Here is a 17,678-nt window from a genome sequence, read left to right on the forward strand (position 1 = left end):
ATTTGCATGGCCTCGCTTTGTGTCTGTGGATTTTTTCCAGTTTTCTCCACATCCCAAGGACCAGAATGTTTGCTTTCTTTACCCGACGTGAGTGTGTGGGTGCCTTGATGGGGTAACACTCTGCTTTGTAATAAAATGTTACTAACATGGGCTTTGACCACTTATTAGATCTGATGCTGTTATACAGTCATTTGTTTGCCTGGGCTTTTTGTGTTAAAAAGGAAAAATCCTAAGTAGTTTATAAATATGTGCATGTACACCAATACATTTTACTTTAAACAGATGAGTGCCTGACTGATGTGAGGGTTTGGACATAAACCATGTTCCTTCTGACTTACACAGTATAATCACCGACAGCCCACCTTTACTGTCTGACTTACTAAGCTTTGTCTCCTGTGAAGCTCACCCTGACTTTTGGCCATTTCATCCCAACAATCCCAGTAATCACAGTGACTGCAGGCAGGTTTATTTTGTCTTGATTTTTAGCAATATTGTTGTATATAGTGGCAATTACAATTTTCTGAAATGTTTTACGATAGACTGATTTTTTTTTTACACTTATACAGAAATATATTTTCTGACGAGCTAAGCAAGAGCTCATAGTTTATCGTGTTTGTGTAGATTTAACATGTGACACTAAATAAAGAGATTTCATGTCATTAAAGGCATTTGTGCACATTTGACTTAACAAATATTCCAAGATGTATATAAATAAGACAACAATTGCCAGGGAGCACACTTTGAACCCTGTAGCGCACCTGTTTAAGTGGGCAGATATTATTCACTTAAAAACATTTCATTCTTGAAGTTGAAGTGCTGCCTTCTTTCAGTGCTTCTGAAGGCTTTGCATTTAACAAATGTGCTTCAATTTGCATATAAACTTTGGTTTCCTTTTAGCTCAGTGCTTAGTTCTGCTGTCTAACAATAACAGAGTCCTGGGTTCAAAATCACTGTCTGTGTGCAGTTGTCACGTTTTCCCCCGTGTATGTTGGTTTTTCTCTTACCACATCCCAAACAAATGTACGCTAGGCTAATTGACCAGTCTACGGTGCGCGTACCCAGTGATGAACTGCCACCTTTGTCGAGTTGATGGGATGGCATATTGTTTCCAGTGTTGATCCTTCTCTTACTAAATGGAAATTAATGTATGATGAATTGATTTTAAGATGGAGAATGAGCTGTATACAACACCAAACTTTAAGCAAATGTTAAAATTCAAAACAATCAGCACAATTAAACAACCTCAGTAGGGTTCATCCCATAGAAGAAAGAAGCTTGTTAACAGCTAACGATTATAGTGAACACCCATCCTTCCATTATCCAACCCACTATATCCTATCTACAGGGTCACAGGGGTCTGCTGGAGCCAATTGCAGTCAACACAGGGCGCAAGACAGGAAACAAACCCCAGGCAGGGTGCCAGCCCACTGCAGGGCACACACTCACCCACACACCAAGGACAATTTAGGATCGCCAATGCACCTAACCTGCATGTCTTTAGACTGTGGGAGGAAACCGGAGCACCCGGAGGAAACCCATGCAGACACGGGGAGAACATGCAAACTCCACGCGGGTGAGGACCTGGGAAGCGAACCCACGTCTCCTTACTGCGAGGCAGCAGCGCTACCACTGCACCATCGTACCACCCTATAGTGAACACCTGGGTGAAAATACTTTATTATATGAGGCCATTACCATAACACATTTAGGTGGTCTTGGAATGGGCTTGGATTAGAGAGAGGCTGTCAGTATGGGGGTTTCATCCCAATGCGCTTTACATATACAGTACATTATAAACATGGACATGAGGGCTAATCAATACAAAGACACAGTTCAGGATGTGTCTGGAGTGGACTTTAATTATAATCTCTCTGCAAAAAGTTGCCTGAAACATGAAGATGATTAATTAAATTAAATATATAATGTGCTGGACTGGTATCCTGTTCATCAACTGAAATAAGCGCTGAAAATGTTATGAATAAATATAACAATACAACACCTGCCAGAACACGCATAAACAATTTTAATGTGCACATGCATAGTAACACGGCCTTCAGCACTACTCCTCTGCACCCAATTTTAAATAAAGTAAAAGGAGTGGATGGTCCAGCAGTGACAAAATCAACTTCCAAATAAGTCTCTGAAATAGATAGATAGATAGATAGATAGATAGATAGATAGATAGATAGATAGATAGATAGATAGATAGATAGATAGATAGATAGATAGATAGATAGATAGATAGATATTTTATTAATCACCAAGGGGAAATTCACATACTCCAGCAGCAGCATACTGATAAAAACAATATTAATTAAAGAGCAATAAAAGCTCGGTGCAAGTTAAAAAATGCAAGGTGGAGAGTGCGAGGCAGGTATAAACAGTCTATAATCTTGTACAGTGTTAACGTTTACCCCCCGGGTGGAATTGAAGAGTCGCATAGTGTGGGAAATGTTCTGCAAACATCTTTTCATCCATCATTCCATTTTCACAGTGTCCAAATATCAGTCTATAGCAACATAGGATACAAGGAGTAATAAAAGTTGTTGACTTGATTTAGTCTAATGTGAGTGAGAGGATGAGCTGTAAGTGAGTAGACGTGCATGAGCGTGCCATGCAATTAACTGGGATAGTTTCCCTGTACTTGATGATGGTCATCTTCCATAAACAATGCTAGTCTGAAAAAGTGAGTTTAGAAAGTGAATGGATACTATATTCCAACGTTCTCAATCCTGTCTAATCCAGATTGGGGTTGTAAGGGAGGCTATACTTAAGTTTATGAAAATAACATTCTAAATAACAGCCATCATTGGTTTATGAAAGGAAGGCCCTGTCACACCAATATTTTTGATTTTTTTTTAACAGAAAACTGGAATAGTTGGAAGACGTAAAGCATACATTATCTCCTTAAAGTTTAAAAATTTTAAATAATCCAATCCCAGTCTGAAATTTAATTCTGAAAACAGAAGCTGTAGACATCAGTGGTAACCTGCAAAGCTGGATCTCAAGTTGGCAGGAGACGAAGAGTACAGATGAAAGGAGAATGCTCCATGTGGAGTGAGGTCACCAGTGGAGTTCCTCAGGGGTCTGTCCTGGGACCGTTACATTTCCTGACTTATATTAATGACACTGATTCTTGTATTGTTAATAAACTTGTGTGATTCAAAGATGACACTAAATAGGAGGAACAGCAGACGCCGAGGACACAGCAAAAAGAGATCAAGAAGACTTGAAAAAGCTTCAAAACTGGGGAAACACTTAACAATTGCAGTTTAATGTAGAAAAAGTTCTACACATGGGACAAGGAACTTCAGTTAAAAAAGCAAGATGGGAGACACTATCCCACAGTGCACCCTCCTAAATCAGTGTGAAGTTCTGGTCACCACAATACAAGAAAGACATAGTAGCACTTGAAACTGTTCAGAAGAGAGCCACCAAGTACATCCCAAGACTTAACGACAAGTCATACCCCAGCACAATCAGTCTATGTTTAGTATCGAGAACCGGAGACTGAATGGGATCTACTGTATACCAGGTCTTCAAAGTCCTTAAAGGCATTGATAAAGTAGATCCAGCAGAATTCTTCAGCTTAAGAATGAATCAAGTACTGAGGACGCCTGCTTAAAATAAGGGAAGTGCATTTAGGACTGAATCCAGGAATAGTTGTGGAAATCTGGAACAAACTCTCAAGATGTGTAGTTGAAGCACAAGCCTTGACAACTTTTAATAAATATCTGAATGAGATATTGAGACAGCTTAGCTATTAGCTAAATAAATGAGCGTGATGGACTGAATGGTCTTCTTTTGTTTGTCAAATTGCTTATGCTCAGAGGCTGCCCTATTGTCACAAAGTGTAAGAGAGGAGCCAGTTCTGGACAGGGCACTAGTTGGTAATGATCGTCAAACAAATGTGTTTGGGATGTGAGAAAGCTAGGGTAAAACCACAGTTCAGGAAATATTTTACACCCGTCCTTGTGAAGAGGTGTGCGGACATAGCACTAATCATTGTACCATCCATTGTTAACTATGACCTGAGTTGCAACAAAAGCTTGCATACTTTAAACTTTTTAGTTAGCCAATAAAAGGTGTCGTTTTGCTTGACTTCTCACTACATGTTAAAGAAAAAAAATGAGCACTGACAATCTTTACCCAGTACTTACTATATACATTGCATAGTAGTTTTGCTCAGATAGATGTAATAAGTTATACTGTATACATATGGACTTGTGTGGCTGCTTAACAGAGCCCATTGGACTCATTCCTTGTGCTTTTGTGAAGTTACTTTTAATACTCTGCACTTGTACTGGTCTAATCAGATATTATATTGCATATAGTGATAATCACTTTACAGACTTTTAAAACATTTCCTCTCTTATATAAATAGAAAATGAATAAGCTAGTCTAGGCTAAACCATAAACATACAGATGAGTGTCTGTCTAGTAGACATCTATGACTCTTACAAAGCCTGACATGTTTTAAAAGGGTGCTCTGTCAGTTTATAAATATTTTCCCATAGTATGGGAAAGAACAGATTCCTGGAGCTTTTTGACACCACTATGGCAGACTCTCCAGATGCAAGGCCGGCACTTTCTAAAGCTGCAGTGTGTGAGATTTGCAAGCATATAACTGACGTCAGCTCCGTTGAGTCCTAATACCTAGACTGTGAGTCAAGCTGTAAAGCTCAGCAATTGTGATCACTCACTGCTGTCTCTGATCCTCATTCTGTTAAAGGGACTGAGGAGATATTCATATTACCAGAATGCAAATATGACTCAGCTAACAAAGTATTCAAACCAGCAGCCAGACGTTTGGCTGGCAAAAATATGCTGATTAGTCACCCTCAGCATTCACTGCCTGAAGCACAGAAGATTAAAGTTTAACAGCAGATGTCAGTGACCAGAGTCACCCCACTGTCGGTGGAGCAAGAGGGTTCCACTTGTGCGTTTAGAAAGAAGATTGTTAGGAAGTCCCACTTTCTTAAAGCTCTTGGATGCCTCAGATTTTTTTTTTAATATCACAAAGTTTGGCAGTCTATCAAACACACACTTGCCCTTATGTTAAGTCCAAACATCCACATACTGTAGTAGTTGTTTGTGTTTTTGCATCCAAAGCATAAATCACACCACCCAATTTATGTAAGCTGAATTCATTCTTTTCTTCAGATTTGTGCATATTATGAATAACAGGCTTGCATTAAACAAAACGACAATGGTTAATATCTTACAGAAGCACATCTCATTAGTAAAGTGATTGTAATTTAATGATTTTATTTTAAATGTTCATAAAAACCTGCACATTTTTGCAATCATGAAATCATCGCCCATTCAGCTTCCACTTCTTGAATGGACTATGTAGTCACTTTGTGAAGACACTTTCCTAAACTCCTGAAGAATCTTCAACATTTCTGGCTGTTGACTGAAGCAGCTTCACACTTCTTGTTTTAGCAGATTCTAATGCCTGTGATGGTCAGTTTTTTACAACACGGTTTTAACATTTCAGTCTTCTCTTCCTGATCAATTGTTTCCCCAAAGGTGAAACCATTCATGATAGCAGACAGCTTCAGAGCATGAGCAGCTAGTCATTCTTTATCTTATGCCACAAATGTGGTGGCACCAGTCAGAAGCCAAAGTCCAAAAGACATAAGATGACTAAATACAATATGCAGTAGACAAGGGGTGTCCAATACGTCGATCACGATCGACCAGTAGATCGGAAAGGTAGTGCAGGTACATAGCGTTGCATTCAAAAAAAATTATTTTTAAATGTTAGTCTATCATATATCCTCCCTATGGCATTTGCCACTTGATTGACATACAGGGTGGCCAGTCTGAGATCTCTTTTCTTCTAACACACTGATCATCCCGCACACACGATCAAACGCGCAAGCTACTATAAAACTCCGGCTATCTAAATGATCTAGTTAGCCTTCAAATTTATATCGACTAAAGAAGGGATTTAAAAAAAACTGTTGTTTATGAGCTGAATGTGGAAGAGGATTTTTTTCTCTCACAATATCACAATCGAAGTGCATTTGTCTGCTCTGTCAATCTAGCATTGCTATTCCAAAGAAGGAAAATGTGGAAAGGCACTTTCAAATTGTTCATAAAAACTACGAAACTGACTTCCTTCCGAAAAGCGATCTGAGAAGGAGAAAGGAGAGGGAACTAAAATCTCAGTTAATCGGACATCCGTTATTTTTCACTCAGCTGAATTCAAAAGCAAAGGCAGACACAGCGAAGCACCGTTCCGGGTGAGTCACTTGATCATTAAGCATAAGAAATCCTTCCAAGATGGAGAGATGATAAAAGACACCTTCGTTGAGACAGATGGCTAGGGAGAAATTCCTGCTGAGATTTCAAGACCCCTGGCCGGAGAAAAAGGAGTTTCTCCTTGTCATTAAACACGCAGAATACTAGCAACTTAATAACGATCAATGGCTGCTAGACTTAGCATTTTTTTCTGATCTGACCAACATGTTGAATGAGCTTAATTTACAGCTGCAAGGAAAAAAAGAAAATCATGATCAATATGATTAGCTCAATTAATGCTTTCAAACGAAAACTGCAACATCTGTCCTCAAAGCTGCAGCACCTTGATTTGGGGAACATCCAAAACCTCGTGTCAGAGCTAGAGACGCAATGGAAGGCATGTGTGCAACTTGACAGCATATGCTACAGAGCAGATTGAAAATTGCCTGTCAGACTTTATGTAATGAAAAAAAAGTAACGATTCGAATGTTGCCCAATGTAGCGGAGTAAGAGTAGCGTTTCTTCCTCACAAATGTACTCAAGTAAAAGTAAAAAGTATGGTGCAGTAAAACTTCTCTTAGACTTTTTTTTAAAAGTTAATGTAACGGAGTAAATGTAACTCGTTACTACCCAACTCTGACACTCATTAGCTTGCAAGCCGAAAAAGTGTAGACACCCCTGCTCTAAACAAATAAGTGTTTTATTACAAAATCAGGATACCACAGGGCATGACTTTCTTTTGGGAACTTTTTTCTAATGGTTGAATGAGATTAGCTTGACTGGTAATACTAATTTGTCCCTAGTGTGAGTGACCATGAGGATGTATATGAGTGTGTGCAGTAATAAAATGACATCCCCTCCAGAACTAATTCTGGACTTACAACCATTGATAGTGCAATAGACACCACATCCCAGACCACAAAAAGCTGAAGTACAGTATATATAAAAATGAATGAAATACCAAATTGTGCCAAATTGGAAATGAACAACACAAAATACTCTCATCTCTCCTGCTTACTCTTCTCAGGACTACCCAAAAAAGACATCAGTCAATTGCAACGAGTGCAGAATGCAGTTGCTAGAATCTTAACTCGGAAACAAAAATCCGAGCACATCTCTTCAGTTCTGATGTCACTACATTGGTTAACTGTTTCATTTAGAATTGACTTTAAAATGCTGCTTATGGTTTACTAAGCTTTAAATAATCTCGCTCCATCCTATATTTCAGAATGTTTTTCACCTTACACTCCAAATCGTAACCTTAGATCTTCAAATGAGGGTCTGCTTATTATTCCAAGAGCTAAACTTAAAAGAGGGGGTGAGGTGGCCTTCTGCTGTTATGCACCTAAAATCTGGAATAGCTTGCCAATAGGAATTCACCAGGCTAATACAGCGGAGCATTTTAAAACATGCTGAAAACACATTATTCTAACATGGCTTTCTCATAGCTTCATTTTTGTTTAATCCTGATACTCTGTATATGCATTTAATTATCATTATTATTCATGGTGGCTCCAAAATCCATACTAACTCCTACTTTCTCTTCTTTTCTTTTTCCGGATTTCTGTGGTGGCGATCTGCGTCACCACCACCTGATCAAAGCACCATGATGTCCCTACATTGATGGATTAAAGGTCAGAAGTCCACATGACCGTCATCATCAAGTTCTTCCATGTGAACCCTGAATACAATGAGGACTGATTGAGGTCATTTATGATAGGTAGAATGCCTAGAGGGGGCTCGGTGGTCTCGTGGCCACGGAACCCCTGCAGATTTTATTTTTTTTTTTTCTCCAGACATCTGGAGTTTTTTTTTTTTGTTTTTTCTGTCCTCCCTGGCCATCGGACCTTACTTTTATTCTATGTTAATTAGTCTTTCCTAATTCTATTTTCTTATTTATTTTGTGTTTTTTCTCTTTCTTCATCATGTAAACCACTTTGTGCTACGTCATTTGTATGAAAATGTGCTATATACATAAATGTTGTTGTTGTTGCTACCTCTTACTGCCATCACTTGCCCATTAATTATTGGTGGCAGCTGCCCTGCTTCTTCAAAAAGGTGGGCTCTATCTCTATCTTATTTTTTTCTGTTTCACTCATCCGTTATTTCTCTTTTTACTTTGTCACTTTGGAGCAAGTTTCAAATAACATAAAATAATTGAATCACTTCCATGGCAAAATTTCATACTTTGTCTCTAGTGGTCAATAGGCAAAACTGCTTCATGGTGTTCATAACTGGGCATTCTAAATTGAGCCCCTATGAGTGCACTGGTCATGTAACTGTTATATTTCTTTTATGTTGTGGACGCTAGAGGCGCTGTTGCTCCATTGAACCCACCTGACAGACGTCTCATACACACGTGTAAAACACCAAAAAGATTTTAATAATAATATTCTTCAATAATAGTGCACAAAGCACCGCACTCTCCACAATTAACAGTTCTCCAATCAATAATACAAATACAATAAACACTCCTCCACTCCCAGCAGCTCCGTCTTCTACCACCCAACTCCGGATCACTGCTGGGATCTCCCACAGTCTTTTTAATGTCTTTGACCCAGAAGTGTTTCTGTCCCTCAGTCCATGTGACTTTATAACACTTCCAGGTCGGGTGAAAACTCCTTTTCTTCAGCCCGGAAGTACATCTTTTCCTCTGTCCCCATGACTGGGACGTACTTCCGGGCTATACGGAAAATACAAGTCCTTGGGCCTCCCTGCAGCATCCCCTGGTGGGTCCCACATTATTCAGCATGGCTGTGATGAAAGACTCCAAGTTCCATGATGCCCTGCTGGAATTTGGGGCCCCTCCATGTTGCAGGGATGGCTCCATCTGGCGGCTTGGGGGTATTGGCCGGGATAAGCTGCCAGCCATATTCCACAATGTTTTATCATCGTCTTTGCTAAATTTGAACTATTATTTCTTGTCTTTATGCTATTTTTCTTGGAATCTCTACTTTCAGGTACTGTACAAGAAGCAGCATTTTAACTGAAGCTCTCACTGTTTATATGTGATGTGATAATAATGTACTGTCTCTTTAAATGTAGTTATGTTGCATGTGATTTGTGGATGGTTCAACAAACAGCAGGACCCTCCTGTGAACACCACTTCCGAGCCATCCCTCAGACTATTTAAGCTGGCTGAGAAGGCTCAGGAGTTGTTATATAGAGTCTGCTGTAACTTGTCTCAGCTGCCAGGGTAACCTTTCCCATCAATGTGTGGCCCCTGGGTTCAGTTCCCAGTGAAAATTTCAGCAGTGGGTTTAAATAGCTGCCCAATTTACCCAGTCTTTATCCGAGCTGCAGCTTAAACTAAACCTTTTGTGAATATTTCTTGCTTTCCATATTGATCTCCTGTGTTCCTGACTTTTGTTTCATTCTTCTGACGTTGATTTTAATCACGCTCTTTGGCTTCATAGATTTGGCACTTTTCAGTCTCCCAGTTTTGACCCTGTTCTGTTTCATGACACTCTCCTAGTTTATCCTTTTAAAATCTGGTTGGCCTACCAACCCAACAAGAGTGGGAATCATTTGTTTAAAATGGAGCTCTGTGAGTACCACATTTTATGTGTTAGATTTTCTGTTTTTCATTAATTATTTTGATACTGTTGTAAGGATTCTAATTTTGGGTTTGTTTATTGCAACTTTGTTTGTTTAGGGTTGCCTTGTAAGTAACTCCATTGTGGCTCTGTTTTGCTGTTTTGAGCATTTTTTTGCATTTTGATATTATTGTTAGATAAATAGATATTCCATTTACTGTATAATGAGTATTCAGCCGCTCTTTTAATATATGCTGAGGGTTTACAGTTGCTTTTCTCTTGTTATCTTATTATTTCTCTTTCTCTTGTTATATTATATGCTTGAGATATTTATAGTTATTTTGCCAGCATTCCATTTTGGGGCCTGTCCCTAGCCTTAGGAGCCTGACTGAAGTGAAGTGAGCCTCTGCTAGGCAGACCAGGTTAGATTATGGCCTGCTTCTTAGCTGAGTTTGAAGGCCTCAGCCTGTTTTAACTTGGAGGAAACTCCCATTCAGTGCTCCAACAGAGTGGTTGGCTGAAATCCTAGAGTGGTAAGAAGCTTTCAGTGCTAATGAGAGGGACAGATATCTCCCCACTTCATAATGAAATTAGAATAAAATGAATAGTAATATCCAATAAATGTAGCACTAGGCAAAGTAATAAATAACCAAATAAAACATGAATTTTCAAATGAAATGGTCTGTTTAAAAAAGATATGTCTGTAATAGTAGTTAAAAATGAGATGTACTTATGAGTATGATAGATACAGCATTCCATAATGCAGGGAAAATAAAAGTGAAGGTGAATTTCAGGCACCATGATGAGAATGAGGGCTGGTGGGATGAGGTTGGTGCAGTCAAGTACTTACATCAACTTACAATATCCCGTAGAATATCTACAACTGTTAACACTGTCCGGTCTTTCACCGGCCGAATTACTGTTGAAAGAAGGATGTATCGTAATGTTATTGCGTAATTTATGTCTGAGTGACGGGCTATGCAATAGGACAAGATTAGTTACATTCAAAATTGGTCAAACAATTCTGACATGTAAAATTATAACAGGCAACAAGAAAGGTAATGTAGTACATCTTCCGTGAATAACATTAGACACCAAATAAGATCTTGATATGCCATTTGTATTAAAACTTTTAGAGTCTCCTGTTAGAATAGCTTTTGCTATGACAATTAACAAATCACAGGGACAAACATTTGCAAAAGTCTGGTTTATTTATTAGAGGGAAAGAAACAATATTCACTAACGGGCAGTTATACGTTGCATTGTCACGATGTAAGTCCAAACATGGAATCAAAATTCAAACCGATATTGATGAAAAGTTAATTCAAAAAATTGTTTTTACTGAAGTTTTACAGTAAAAGTGTAAGTTTAAAAAGTATTTGCGTGTTAATTTCAAAGCCAAAAAGAATGAAAACATATAATGCAATGAATACATAATGAAACATAGTTTTCTTTCAATGTATTAAGTTTTGCTATTTTTTTACCATGGTTAATTACTCCCTGTAATGTAAAATAGTTCTATTATGCATATGTAACAATTCTCATAAAAATAACAATCGGTTTAAATTGTACATCCGCATCCCCATGTGAATTTCCCCTTGGGATTAATAAAGTATCTATCTATCTATCTATCTATCTATCTATCTATCTATCTATCTATCTATCTATCTATCTATCTATCTATCTATCTATCTATCTATCTATCTATCTATCTATCTATCTATCATACGTGAGCAGCAGATCCACGAAGTGGCTAGCGCGTAGCACCCACCCAGGGCTTGGCGAGTAAAGTGAGCAGTGGGCAGAGCCCCCTAGTATATACAGTATTAGCAAAATACCCGCGCTTCGCAGGGGCGAAGTACTGCCTTAAAATTTTTATTAAGAAGAAAATTAAACCTTTTTAAATTGAGGGAAAACATAACAATAATTATTTGCTAAGGATCTCTTAGTATGCCACATTATCAGTTCGGCCTTCCGGTTGAAATATGACCAAGCTGTGTACTGAGCTTACTCATGAGCATGCAACGTACAGTTGGCCATGTGAAAAGCAATCTTGCCTCAAATCTCACAGCTTGGATTGCTGGTGTCATAATCAGTTTGAGTTTCATGGTTTGTTTCAATTACGTTAGTATTTGCAGGACTTGTTGTGTTGGAGTGACATTCGGCATCTGTCAAGCGTTGTAAGCATACAACCGGTTTCATCGATAACTTCGCATCCAGCTTTTGAGAGTTTAAACATTCATAAACATCAAAGTGTCTGCTACTCAAATTGTCACCTGTGAATCTAAGATGTTTAAGAGCCATTGGCGGTTGTCCAAAGGTGTAAAATATTTGGCCATTTCGGTACACTTGAAAGCGACAACCAAACAATTCAGCGGCAGCCATCAACACACATGCAGAACCATAGGTTAAGGGCTTAAGCATTTCACTCTTCTAGTGCTCCTGTGTAGTATAATTATCTCCTGTACCGTCATCAGTCCACACCTTGAACCTGTCCCAGTCATTCAATACATAAGACACACTGTTCCACTGGATATCAAGAGTGAGCCTGATATGGCCATGCAATATGTAACACAGAGAATGGAAAAGGCAGGCGGCATCTCCTGGCATTGAAAGCACTCGGTAAGTGACAGTTCTTTGATCGATGGTGATCACCTCAATAGACATGTTAATGTGGGTACGGTTGGAACGATAAAGGAAATGGGTACCTGAACAATGTAAACTTAGTCTAAAATACCTACACAATAACTATAATCGTAATAAACGAACAATAAAACAGTGGAGAAGCTGTGGATTAAAAAAACAAGGCTACAGTTATCAGCAGGGAGACGTGAATACCGTGGCGAAGCAAGGGAATGAAGAGACTGGAGCGACGGATGGCCTTATATAGGCAGGCAGCCAACAACGTGGGACGCGTGGGTATGGGGGACCCAACGCCGCCTCACACGGCGACGGAGCTGCAGGCTATGGACGTATATATGTACACAGGATTCAGTTAGCATAGAGAACCCGCATACCAAATTTCTTGAAGATGGGCCCATAAGTAACAAAGACCGTTGGAAAGTTCATATCACCAAACTAAGTACGTACATCTGTTTCAGTTAACTCAGGGAAGCCGCTTACCAAATTTCATGAAGATGGGGCCATAAATAAGAAAGTTTAACATGGCGGACATTGTTGACCTTTATGACCATTACGCGTAGAATTTCAAAATGAACCTTGCTTAACTTTTGTAAGTAAGCTGTAAGGAATGAGCCTGCCAAATTTCAGTGTTCTACCTACATGGGAAGTTGGAGAATTAGTGATGAGTGAGTGAGTGAGTGAGGGCTTTGCCTTTTATTAGTATCCTCTTTAATAAAACCCCTGTGTGCGTCCAGGTGTCCATGTATGTGTCTTCTGGTCAAGTGCGCATGCGCGGGGCCACACGGCATGTGTTCAATCTCTTCCTGTGCAGAGAGAGAGACAGACACACACGCAGAGGTGCGTGCGAGACAGACACACACACACACACACAGGCTCGCACAAGACAGACACACACACACACACACAGGCACGCGCGAGAGAGAGACAGACAGACACACACACACACACAGGTGAGAGAGACACAGACACAGAGGCGCGCGCTTAAGAGAGACACACACACGTGAGAGACAAACACACACACACGCAGGCCCACGACAGAGACACACACACACAGAGGTGCGCGCGTGCATTCTTGCAATGTTACTTTACTTGGTTGTTTATTAAATTGCAGATTTTTCAAATGCTCATTTTTTCCCTGTGCTTAAAACTCATTAAAAAAAAGTGTTTTTAGCGAGCAGTTCGTAGCACTATAGCACAAACCCTTGCAGTGTTAGTCTTCTCTGTTGTTCAAGGTTTTCTTAATGTTATTCAATGTTTTTACATTTAGTTTACTATTACACTGTGCATTCAATGGTATAATTAACTATATTTGTGCTTAAAAACTTAAAAAAATATATATTTACATACAGTTCATATGGTCTGGAACGGATTAATTGTATTTACATACAATCCTATGGGGGAAATTACTTCGCTTAACGACCAGATCAGGTTACAAGCAGAGTTTTGTGACAAATTATGGTCGTGAACCGAGGTTCCACTATATTACTGTCAGATAAAATTACAGGCATTTTACGGAAATACAAACCAGTATTACTGAGAGAGAAAATTAAAAGCACACAATACAGTGACACATATTACAGCCACATACAAGGTCCCTTGCCATTTAGTATAGACTGTTCCTACTAATGTTTATGCACTACTGTTCTAGCGCCCGTTATTGTAATGAGCTTAATATCTAGTAGATATATAAACACAGTAAAAATGAAATAGCTCAAATGAAGCACCAAAAAGCGTAAATATTAATACATATATTTATGCCACTTATACCAACATGTGAAAAGAATAAGAAAAAATAGGAAGAAAAAATTTATAGAAATTTCACGTCCTTCTTTTTATGTTCCTCTTCATCTTTTTCTACTTCTCTTTGGGGTTGATGTTCTTGATCAACTTTCTCCAAAGCTTTTTTCCTTCAAATATTCTTTTACTTTGTCCATTTACCTCCACTTTGGCTTCCTTGCTTTCTCTTCCGCTGTACTTTCATTCCCATTACTCTTTTGCCCACGTATTCATTGTCTCTTCTCATCACATGTCCATAGCAGTTCAGCCTACTTACCTGTACTTTCTTAGATGTCTTGGCTTTCTCATAACTTCATTTTAAGTTAATCCTGATGCTCTGCATATTCAATTAATTATCATTACTGTTCATGGTGGCTTCAAAATCCGTAATAACCCCTACTTTCTCTTCTGTTCTTTTTCCGGTTTTCTGTGGTGGTGACCGGCGCCACCACCACCTGATCAAAGCACCGTGATGTCCCTACATTGATGGATTAAAGGCCATAAGTCCATGTGACCGTCATCATCAAGTCCTTGCATGAGAACCTTGAATACAATGAGGGCTGGTCATTTAAGTTAGGCAGAATGCCTAGAGGGGACTGAGTGGTCTCATGGCCTGGAACCCCTGCAGATTTTATTTTTTCTCCAGCCATCTGGAGTGTTTTTTGTTTTTTCTGTCCTCTCTGGCCATCGGACCTTACTTGTATTCTATGTTAGTATTCAATGATTTTAATTCTTTTTTCTCTTTCTTCATCATGTAAAGCACTTTGAGCTACATTATTTGAATGAAAATGTGCTATATAAATAATGTTGTTGTTGTTGTACATCTTATTGTCTCATTTCTTATTCTGCCCTTCTTTGTAAATCTATACATGCATCTTAACATCTTCATTTCAGCCACATCCAATTTCAGGGAATGACTTTCTTATTAGAATATAAATTACCTCCTCACAAATGTACAATTGGTTACATTTCTTTTGATTTTCCAATTTGAGCACAGGCAGGTCAAGTGACTTGCTTAGGGTCACACATGATTTGAACAGAGAAACCTCATGGGTTTGAAGTCCAAAGCCTTAACCACTACTTCACTCTGCCTGCCTATACTGTTTGTATAATTCAAGGATAAATAGTGTGAATGGTTTTTCCCCCACAGTTACAGATAGCACTCAGGGTACCAGCTATGAGAGTAAAGGGTATCAGATATCAACACTGGCGGAGTAATCTGTAACGTAGGAGGCAGCAGGCGATTAAAGAGCAGGAAGCCAAATTTTAATTCAGGCTGATGTTTTCCTGGCCCCAAACAGTGACATTGAAGTTTGAATTAACGAGTTTAAAGCAGCCAATTTATAAGCAACCCAGAAATGCAGCTTCTTTAAATTCTTCTTGGCATCCATTTGTCACAACACAAAGTATCTGTACAACAGTCTAATGTATATATAAAGTTGGAACAGACGTTCTACTTTATTTTTATTGTGTTTACTTAACAGACACTTTTAACCAAACCAGTTAACACATTTCTGATATTTGCAAATGAAAGATTAAGTAACTTGTGCACATTGACCTGGCAACCTTGTGCTTTTGAACCTTAGCAACAGACTTGTGGCCATACAACAATAAATGAAGTTATGTTCCGTCTGTATCTCAGGAATATCAAAATAAAACAATCTGTTGTCTTTTGATAATTACAGCCCCTTCCCAGGTATTTCTAAGTCCAACTATGCTTTAAACCAGTGCAAATATGGAGATCTGCAAATGCATGTGTTTTAGTATTTGTTCAATATTTAAAAAAAAAATATGCAGTCAGATATTGTGTGTGTGCAATTCCATTTTTTAATTTCATTCCTTTTAAAAATGAAACACAATATTCATGTAAAAAGTTAACTTTTCAGGGTTAAAGTATGAAAAATGAGTAGCTCCACATGAAACTCCATAAATTAGCACTTGCTTGGGTAGTCCATGTGGGGCAGATTTCTAAGGATGAGTCAGGATCTTATTCTGCTTCACTTCCTTTACATTCAATAAAGCCGTCCCTTTAGCATATGAGAAAAAGAACCGCAATCCAGCTGAGTTCGGCTGCAGCAACCTCCTGTAGCTACACCAGAGCTGCTAATTGTTTCCACGTGACTTAAACACATCTGCTAACACTCGATGGAGTTCTGCCACTTGAAATGCAAATTGAATCCAGGAACAAAACAACAACAAAATTCAGAGCCATGCAGCAAAGGAGGTAACCACTAGGAAAAAACTCAGCACATTCATTGCTACAGTAATTGATAAGCAAATTACGTATAACCCTTTTGATTAAAAAAGATGCTCATTTTTTCACAAACAGAAATTTTGGTTAAAACAAGCATAATTTGTTATGATATGTCATGACATGATATGATCAAAACAATTGGAATACATCCACAAGTCTGAAGGCAGTATTTTCGGATTTTACTCTAGAGTTAGCTTACTAAATCCCTTTGTTTCATTAAGTCACTGAGAACTGGCCCTCCTTATACCTTTGTTGCCTTCTGTCACATAAACCTCAGATTTTCAGAGGCCGTTCATGTAGTAGGAGCAGTCTAACAATCATATTCCATTCTGGGAGAGACCTCTGTGATTATCAATAAAATAAACTGATAGTTCTTCAATTATCTCATAAATGATGTAATTGGGCATTAACTTTTGATTTGCCAAGCAATATCGACAACTTGTAATATGAATGTTTAGGTTGGCTAAATCCAAATTGAAGTGTTATTTTTTGATACCCTTCCATACTTTGGAAAACAACCTTTGTCATGTCAAGAACTATTACAATTTCACGGCTGCTATTTAATATGCAAAATGTGGAAAAACGTGTTTATTTGTATGTATCAAGCAGAACCAATTATTACATTGCTTTATCATCAGGCTGTTTTTATTATATTGAAGCCTTAAAAAAAGCTAGGCAAGGAGCAGTGGGGCAACTAAGCCATCAGAAGAGCTAAGATATGACAATGATTTGATGAAAAAATAACACCCACTAGACTAATTCTATAGAGGAATCATTTGTCATTTTCTAACCCACTTAACCCAGACTAGGGTCATGGAGGTTGCGTGAGCCTATCCCAGCTAGCATAGGGTGCCAGGCAGGAACAAATCCTGGAGAGAGCGCCAGTCCGTAGTGGATTCAGAAACTATTCAAACTTCAAAATTCAAGTTTCAGCCTTGTGCTGTACTCTTTAAGAATTATTTTTTCCCACATCAAGCAATACTCAATATCCCAGAATGACAAAGCAAAAACAGAATTTCAGAAATTTTTGCATATTTATTAAAAAAAAAAGATCCTGAAAAAAATCAAGTGAAAGCTCCCAGGTACAATAATAATGATAATTAATTGCTTTTCAGTCAGTAAACTGAAAAAGAACTAAGCTACGTAGCTTTAACTTTTTGACATTTTCACCATAGCAGCAAAAAGAGATAACAAGACACTTCCCACTTATAAGTTTTATT

The sequence above is a fragment of the Polypterus senegalus genome, chromosome 14 (assembly GCF_016835505.1).
Source record: "Polypterus senegalus isolate Bchr_013 chromosome 14, ASM1683550v1, whole genome shotgun sequence".
NCBI lineage: Eukaryota > Metazoa > Chordata > Cladistia > Polypteriformes > Polypteridae > Polypterus > Polypterus senegalus.